Source organism: Momordica charantia, assembly GCF_013281855.1.
Source record: "Momordica charantia cultivar OHB3-1 chromosome 4 unlocalized genomic scaffold, Mcharantia_2.0 BLBB01000004.1, whole genome shotgun sequence".
NCBI lineage: Eukaryota > Viridiplantae > Streptophyta > Magnoliopsida > Cucurbitales > Cucurbitaceae > Momordica > Momordica charantia.
In genome coordinates, this window is record NW_028275162.1 from 17,015,140 (window position 1) to 17,023,331 (window position 8,192).

The 8,192-nt window shown below is 39.4% G+C and overlaps 1 non-coding gene across 1 annotated transcript; it reads right to left on the reverse strand.

Annotated features, from left to right (window-relative positions):
• Positions 1-2,313: 2,313 nt before the first annotated feature.
• LOC148211947 (small nucleolar RNA R71) lies at positions 2,314-2,420 on the reverse strand. The gene has a single exon (XR_015790637.1). It is a non-coding gene; the product is annotated as a small nucleolar RNA R71 (small nucleolar RNA).
• Between the last annotated feature and the right edge of the window lie 5,772 nt (positions 2,421-8,192).

Sequence of the window (8,192 nt, forward strand, 5' to 3'; positions counted from 1 at the left end):
ATGTTTCAGCTTTGTTTCGGATTTTTCTCGATCGTTTGAGTTCCAATTCATGCAAAATTCATATATTATGGTTTGTGGTTGGCTTATATTGTATTTATGACATTTTAGGACCATTTGGGAGTGCAAATTAATCAAAAGAAGCAAAAAGACGGAAAAACCTACATGGGAGGCGCCAGGCGCCTGGGAAGCCTGCAGAAAAACTGGTTTTCTTCCAACTTTGCCCTTAATGAAACGCGTCTTCCAATGCGTTTTGGTGGTTCCAACCGATGCATACGTGTAGAAGAAGTGTTCCACTATCAGTTTGAGCACGATTTGGTCAGTCAAAAGAGTTGGAAATGGGTGATTCACCATCGTTTTAGGACCTACCTAACCAATTCTGCACAGCTATAAATTCCAGCAACTTCTCCACCAAAATCATCAAGCCTTGCTTCCTTCTCTTGATCATTTTTAGTGTTTCTTTATTGCTTTCTAAGTACTTTTGAGTTGCTTTCATTAGTTGCTTTTGATTTTTAAATCCCGAGCACTTTACATTCCTTTATTGATCTTGTTTTGTTTCCATTTGTACTTAGTCATTTTCTACTTATTCGAATATATAAAAATCTAGCACTTTGCTTATCTTCCCTTTGCCTTTACTTTATTTTTAGTTAAGAGAGTTGTGTTTTTGGAGGAAAGAGCACGTGACACTCCCCCTTGCTTGAAAGAGAAGGGCGAAGCTCTCAATCCCGATAAAAACTCTCCGTTAGTTAACTTTTGTTTTTCACACATGCATTCCACATTCAACCATTTTACTTGCTGTATTTTCTTCAATATGTCTTTCTAAATTCCCGTCTCTTGCCCGGTTATGGATAGTTAGCCTTTTATGTCTAAAAAGGGTTGCTAAGAAGTAGTATTTTTGCTTTCCATTCATTGCTCAACATGTTTTCCCAAAAAGTTAGGATTTAGAGAAGGCCACTGTAAGTCTTAACAAGTCAATACTGAAAAGGTTGCTTATTTGCATTGTTGAGTGGTTAAACCGAGGAGAGGAGCGCCTTAGACATAAGGGTTCCGCTTAAGTAGCCTAGACATAGGACCTTAACCCGAGGTTGCGACTATTTCCATCCTAAAACTAAGATATCTCTCATAATAGACATATTAGGGAATGTCTTAGGACTTTGAACTTGCTTAGACATAAGTCAAGTGAGAAGCGTAGTCGTTGGTTTCTAAAGTAAAATGCATATTATCCTTAGCATGTCCTTGATTCTTTGTTGGCTAACTTGAAGTAATTCAGGCTAGGTTTTATCATTATAAGTCCAAATCCCAAATCCAAAACCATTATTTGTGACCACTTCCCATTTTACAAGAATCACTCATTTCAACATTCACTATTCTTTAAAACTTTAGAGTTTGGAAATTATTTAGAAGTCCTTGAGGATCGATACTTGGATACTTCATCCATTTTATATTACTCTGACAGGTGTGCGCTTGCAACTATATAATTGTTACCACGCTTAGTGCGTGCGTTCAGCATAAACGCCCAGTCAAGTTTTTGGCGCCGTTGCCGGGGACTTTAGTTTTAAAATTATTTTAAAATTCTTCTAGTTTTTATTTTTGTGAATTGTTGCTGGGTGTAAGTTCCATCCACCGTTTTTGTTCTATATTTTTGGTCGTTTATCTCACAAGGGTAAGTTAAAGTGCATGAGCACAAGATCTTTTCTTCTACCCCTTGACCCTGAGATTGAGCGGACCCTTCGAAAAACTCGAAAGGAGCAAAGACTTCGAAAACAACTAGAAAAGCAAAAAGAGAGAGAAGGTGAAATCAGTCCTGAAAGTGAGGTAGAGAGTACGAGCACATCAATGGCAGATATTCCACCTCGTGATCCGGTTGATCCACCTGCTGTTAACGGTAATATGAGGGATCATGCAAGAAATGATGAATTCAACCATATCCAGATGGCGGACAACAGAGACGTGGCAATGCGAGAATATGCCGCCACGGCTTTTCAGAACTTTGATTCAGGGATAGTCAACCCTATTCCAGCCCACGCAAACTTTGAGCTTAAACCAATGATGTTCCAAATGTTGCAGACAATTGGACATTTTGGAGGGCAGGAACATGAGGATCCACATGATCATCTGAAATCATTCATTCAAATTGCAAATGCATTTCGATTACCTGGTATAACAGACGATGCTCTGAGACTAACACTTTTTCCATTTTCTTTGAAGGACCAAGCTAGAGCATGGCTCAATGCATTTCCACCGGGATCCATCACCACATGGGGGTCGTTAGTGGAAAAGTTCTTAACAAAATTCTTCCCACCTACTCGCCACGCTGATATCAGAGAGAAGATCATCTCCTTTAGACAGTATAATCGTGAACCTGTTCACGAGGCGTGGGAGAGATTTAAAGAACTAATCAGGAAATGTCCGAACCATGGCTTGCCGGCATGCATCCAGATAGAACATTTCTTTAGAGGTTTAGATCATCCTACTAAGATGATGCTAAACAATGCTGCCAACGGAGCCTTTACAAAGAAGACATTCAACGAGATAGTTGACATCCTAAATGACTTAGCTTCACACAACGAACTATGGTGTTCGCAAAGATCTAGGGCAGCACCAAAGAAGCAAGATCCAGCTGGAGTTTTGGCTCTGGACATTGCGACCTCGATGCAAAAGGAGATGGTTACAATGAACCAGAGGCTAAAAGAGATGGCATTGGGAATAAAAAATCCATTAGCCACGCCGATACAACCTGTGCAGTCGGATTATTGCACTCCTGCCCCTGTTTGCCAAGTCAACGATCTCATTTGTTCATTTTGCAGTGAAAACCATATTTATGATAATTGTCCACATAACCCTGCTTCCGTTTTTTATGTAGGACATGGTAACAATAGGAACTTTAACCCATATTCGAACACCTACAACCCAGGTTGGAGGCACCACCCTAATTTCTCATGGGGAGGACAAGGAGGTTCGAGCGGTTTTAATCAAGGGCAGAGCCAGCAGAACAAGCAGCCCTATGTTCCACCTACACAGCAATACATCCCACCATCGCAACAGCAGTACAATCAGAGAACACAGACTCCACCAGTTCAAAATAACAACTCAAATCTTGAGAATATGATGAAGGAGTACATGGCCCGAACCGACGCAGTGATACAATCCCAAGCGGCATCAATGAGGAATTTCGAGACCCAATTGGGACAGCTCGCCAATGAATTGAAGAATAGACCACAAGGTTCTTTTCCAGGCCATACTGAATTACCAAAACGAGAAGGGAAAGAACAGTGCAAAGATGTGACCCTCAGGAGTGGACTGGCATATGATGGACCAACAATGCCAACAACAGATGTACAGATTCCGTCCACTGAACCAATTGTAAAGATACCAGAAAATCCAACAACACCAGAAAAAGAAAATATTAGAAAAGGTAATGAGGACACCCTGAGTGTTCCTCCACAGGTACAGCCTTCTTTTACCCCTACTCCCCCGTTTCCACAAAGATTAGTTAAGAAAAATAATGATTCCCAGTTTAGAAAATTTTTAGATATTTTAAAACAACTGCATATAAATATACCATTAGTAGATGCTCTAGAACAGATGCCAAATTATGCTAAGTTTTTGAAAGATATAGTTTCTAGGAAGAAAAAAATAGGAGAGCATGAACTGGTAGCCATGACAAAATGTAGTAGTGAAGCTGTAGGCAGCCCGCTACCCATGAAATGTAATGATCCTGGCAGTTTTACCATTCCATGTTCCATAGGAGGAAAAAACTTAGGTAGGGCATTATGTGATCTAGGCGCTAGCATTAATCTTATGCCATTATCAGTTTTCAAATCTTTAGGCATAAGAGAAGCTAGACCTACTACGGTTACCCTCCAACTAGCAGATAGATCTATCGTAGGACCTGAGGGACAGATAGAAGATGTTTTAGTCCAGGTGGACAAATTCATTTTCCCTGCGGACTTTATCATTCTAGATTGCGAGGCAGACTTAGACGTTCCCATTATTTTGGGAAGACCATTTCTAGCCACTGGGGATACAGTTTTTAATGTGAGGAAGGGAGAAATTACAATGAGGGTAAATAATGAAGAAGTTAAATTTAACGTTCTAGACACCATGAAATTACCAGGAGACTTTGAAGAGTGCTCTGCTATAAATAGCTTGAATTCTATTATGTTTGATGAGTTTTATGACTTATTAGTTACAGAGATTGAAGAAGAGTGTGATAAGATATCAGAAGGACCAGAAGATGTGGCTAATCCTATTGAAAAAATACAAAAAGAAGAATGCAAGTCGTTACTTCCGTCCATAGTGGAACCACCCATGTTGGAGTAGAAGCCATTGCCGTCGCATTTGAAATATGCGTATCTAGGGGATAACGACACTTTACCAGTTATTATAGCTTCCAATTTATCACCTACTAATGAATATTCTTTATTGCAGATTTTGGAGAAGCACAAAAAGGCCATTGGATGGACGATAGCATATATTCGAGGGATAAGCCCGGCCTTTTGCATGCACAAAATTCTATTGGAAGAAGATGCTAAGAACTCTATTGAGAGTCAAAGGCGGTTGAACCCGAAGATGAAAGAGGTTGTAAGGAAAGAAATTCTTAAATGGCTTGACGCCGGTGTTATATACCCAATATCCGACAGCAGCTGGGTAAGCCCAGTACAGTGTGTACCAAAGAAAGGGGGTATAACCGTGGTGGCCAACGAGGAAAATGAACTCATCTCAACCCGAACTGTGAGTGGGTGGAGAGTTTGCATTGACTACCGCAAACTCAACAAGGTAACAAAGAAAGACCATTTTCCTCTCCCGTTTATTGACCAGATGCTCGACCGTCTGGCAGGTAAGGATTTCTATTGTTTTTTAGATGGATATTCGGGTTATAATCAAATTACTATTGCTCCAGAAGACCAAGAGAAGACAACATTTACGTGTCCGTATGGTACGTTCGCTTTTAGGCGAATGCCCTTTGGACTATGCAATGCACCCGCGACTTTTCAGAGGTGTATGATGGCCATCTTCTCTGACATGGTAGAAAATATTCTAGAAGTTTTTATGGATGACTTTTCTGTTTTTGGAAATTCTTTCGACGCTTGTTTAGTTAATTTGGAGAGAGTATTGGAGAGATGTGAACAAACAAACCTAGTCCTAAATTGGGAGAAGTGTCATTTCATGGTACAAGAGGGTATTGTTTTGGGTCACAAAATTTCCAAGCAAGGAATAGAGGTAGACCACGCTAAGATAGACATCATTTCAAAGCTACCTCCTCCTACAAATGTCAAAGGGATTAGAAGTTTCTTAGGGCATGGGGGATTTTACCGCCGCTTTATAAAAGACTTTGCTAAAATTTCTAAACCCTTGTGTCAATTGTTACAACATGATAGACCATTTGTTTTTTATGATGACTGTTTAAAATCATTTGAAATGTTGAAAGTTGCTCTAAGTTCAGCTCCTATAATTATCGAACCTAATTGGGATTTACCTTTTGAGCTCATGTGTGATGCCAGTGATTATGCAATAGGAGCTATGTTAGGACAACGTAAAAACAAGATCTTGCATCCTGTGTATTATGCTAGTAAGACTCTGACCGGTGCACAACTCAATTACACTACTACCGAAAAGGAACTGTTAGCAGTTGTGTTCGCCTTTGATAAGTTTAGGTCTTACTTGATAGGCACAAAAGTCATTGTTTTTACTGACCATTCTGCTTTAAAATATTTATTTGCTAAAAAAGATGCTAAACCACGTTTGATACGGTGGATTTTGTTACTTCAAGAGTTTGATATTGAAGTTAGGGACAGGAAGGGTACTGAAAACCAAGTTGCTGATCACCTGTCTAGATTGGAATCCCCGCTCTGTGATGATGGAACTGTTATACATGAACAGTTTATTGACGAGCAACTCTTGCGAGTTGATTCAGTTCCGTGGTATGCCGATATAGCAAATTATTTGGTAAGTCGAATAGTTCCTTATGAGTTCAACAAGCAACAGGTAAAAAAATTTCTAAATGAAGTTCGATGTTATCGTTGGGATGAGCCTTTTTTATATAAGCTAGGATCTGACAATATCTTACGCAGGTGTGTCGCAGAAGAAGAGCACGAGGCGATATTAGACGCTTGTCATATGTCTCCATATGGAGGACATTTTGCAGGACACAAAACCGCAGCCAAAGTTTTGCAAAGTGGGTTCTTTTGGCCCACTCTGTTCAAAGATGCACATAAGTTTGCCCAGGTTTGTGACAAATGCCAACGGACAGGTAATATATCTAAACGCCACGAAATGCCTCAAACCCCGATCCTGGAGATTGAAATATTTGATGTGTGGGGTATAGATTTTATGGGTCCATTTCCATCTTCTAATGGTAAGCTTTATATATTGTTAGCAGTAGATTATGTTTCGAAATGGATAGAAGCCATTGCAACTGCTACCAATGATTCCAAAGTTGTCATTCGTTTTCTGCAAAAGCACATTTTTACGCGTTATGGAACCCCGCGTTGTCTGATAAGCGATGGGGGGGCTCATTTTGTGAATAGGTCTATGCAAAAGTTGCTGACTAAATACAATGTGCGTCATAGGGTTGCAACAGCATATCATCCTCAGTCGAATGGGTTAGCCGAAATATCTAATAGGGAGATAAAAAACATTTTAGAAAAAACTGTAAATCTTAACCGTAGGGATTGGTCTTTTAAGCTTGATGATTCACTTTGGGCATATAGGACAGCATTTAAGACTCCCCTCGGCATGTCCCCCTATAGGCTAGTTTTTGGAAAAGCATGTCATTTGCCTCTTGAGCTAGAATATAAAGCATTTTGGGCTACTAAGAAATTAAATTTTGATTTGTTGGCTGCAGGTGAAGCGAGGAAGTTACAATTGTTGGAATTAGAAGAACACAGGCACTTTTCTTATGAGAATGCTAAGTTGTTTAAGGAAAAAACTAAACAGTGGCATGATAGGCGTCTTCGGCCGAACAATCTTCAAGAAGGTGATCTGGTTCTGTTATTCAACTCTAGGTTGAAACTTTTCCCTGGAAAACTTAAGTCTAGATGGTCTGGTCCCTTTCAAATTTTTAAAGTCTACCCATATGGGGCAGTGGATCTAGTTGACTCTGAGGGAAATGTTTTTAAAGTAAATGGGCAGAGACTTAAGCCGTATTTTGGAGAACCAGTGGATAGAGGAAAAACCTCTATTCAACTTTCAGGTCAATAAATTTTTGCGAAAAATGTTTTTTCCTTCTTATCCGTTTTTGAAAGAACAAAAGTAAAGGAAGGAAGTCTTTGTATCTTGTATTTTCTCTTTGTTTCATTATAAAGTTTTTCTTATTAAGAGAATGTTTTTGAAAACGTTGAAAAAAAAAAGAAACAAAAAAAAGAAAGAAAAAAAAAACGTTGAAAAAAAAAAAAAAAAAGAATTACGCAGGCGCCTGGCGCCTGCCCTTTGCGAAAATAAATCACGCAGGCGCCTGGCGCCTGCCCTGTTTTTCCAGCAATTCGAAAATATTTTCCTTCACAGTTTGGGTTTTAATTTTCGATAATATGGGCTTTATCTTGGGTCAAACATTAATCTTCTATGATTTAGCTTTAAAAACTTCTCTTCAAACTCAAATTTTGTTTCCCTAATCCTATTTTGTATTCAAATTTGTTTTCTTTTCCTTTTAGGTTTAGGAAACTTAGTTGAACTTAAATGTCAATCCCTTTCCATTTAGAATTTAGTTTGGGGAAAGCTTTAAATAGACTCATTGCCTAAGCTTTACAACTCCACCAAAACCCACACAACTCTCTTCTTCCCCTTGTTTTTTCGGCAAAACCCACTCCCTTCATCACCCTTGTTTTCGATTTTCAGCCATCACCAAAAAGAAGAAGAAATTTCCAGCATTTGCTTACATCTATGGCTTCTTCTTCTCAACATACTTCACTTCCTACCTCTTCTACTCAAGCTCCAAATGCCACAAGCATTCCTTTTCCACCATTGGAGAACTTCCAATACCACATAGGTTCAGATTCTAGGCTAGCTGCTGTTAGGGGAGGAAACCCGCTTCAAACATTTGAATGTCCTCCATCCCAAGCTCCTACACAACGTCCTATAATGAGCCCACATGGTTATGTTAATTTTCAGCAACTACCCACCCTTAATATACCTCAAAACAGTGAGTTTAGGGCTGAAAATCCTCAACAACTTCCTCCAATGATCAATCCGGGTAT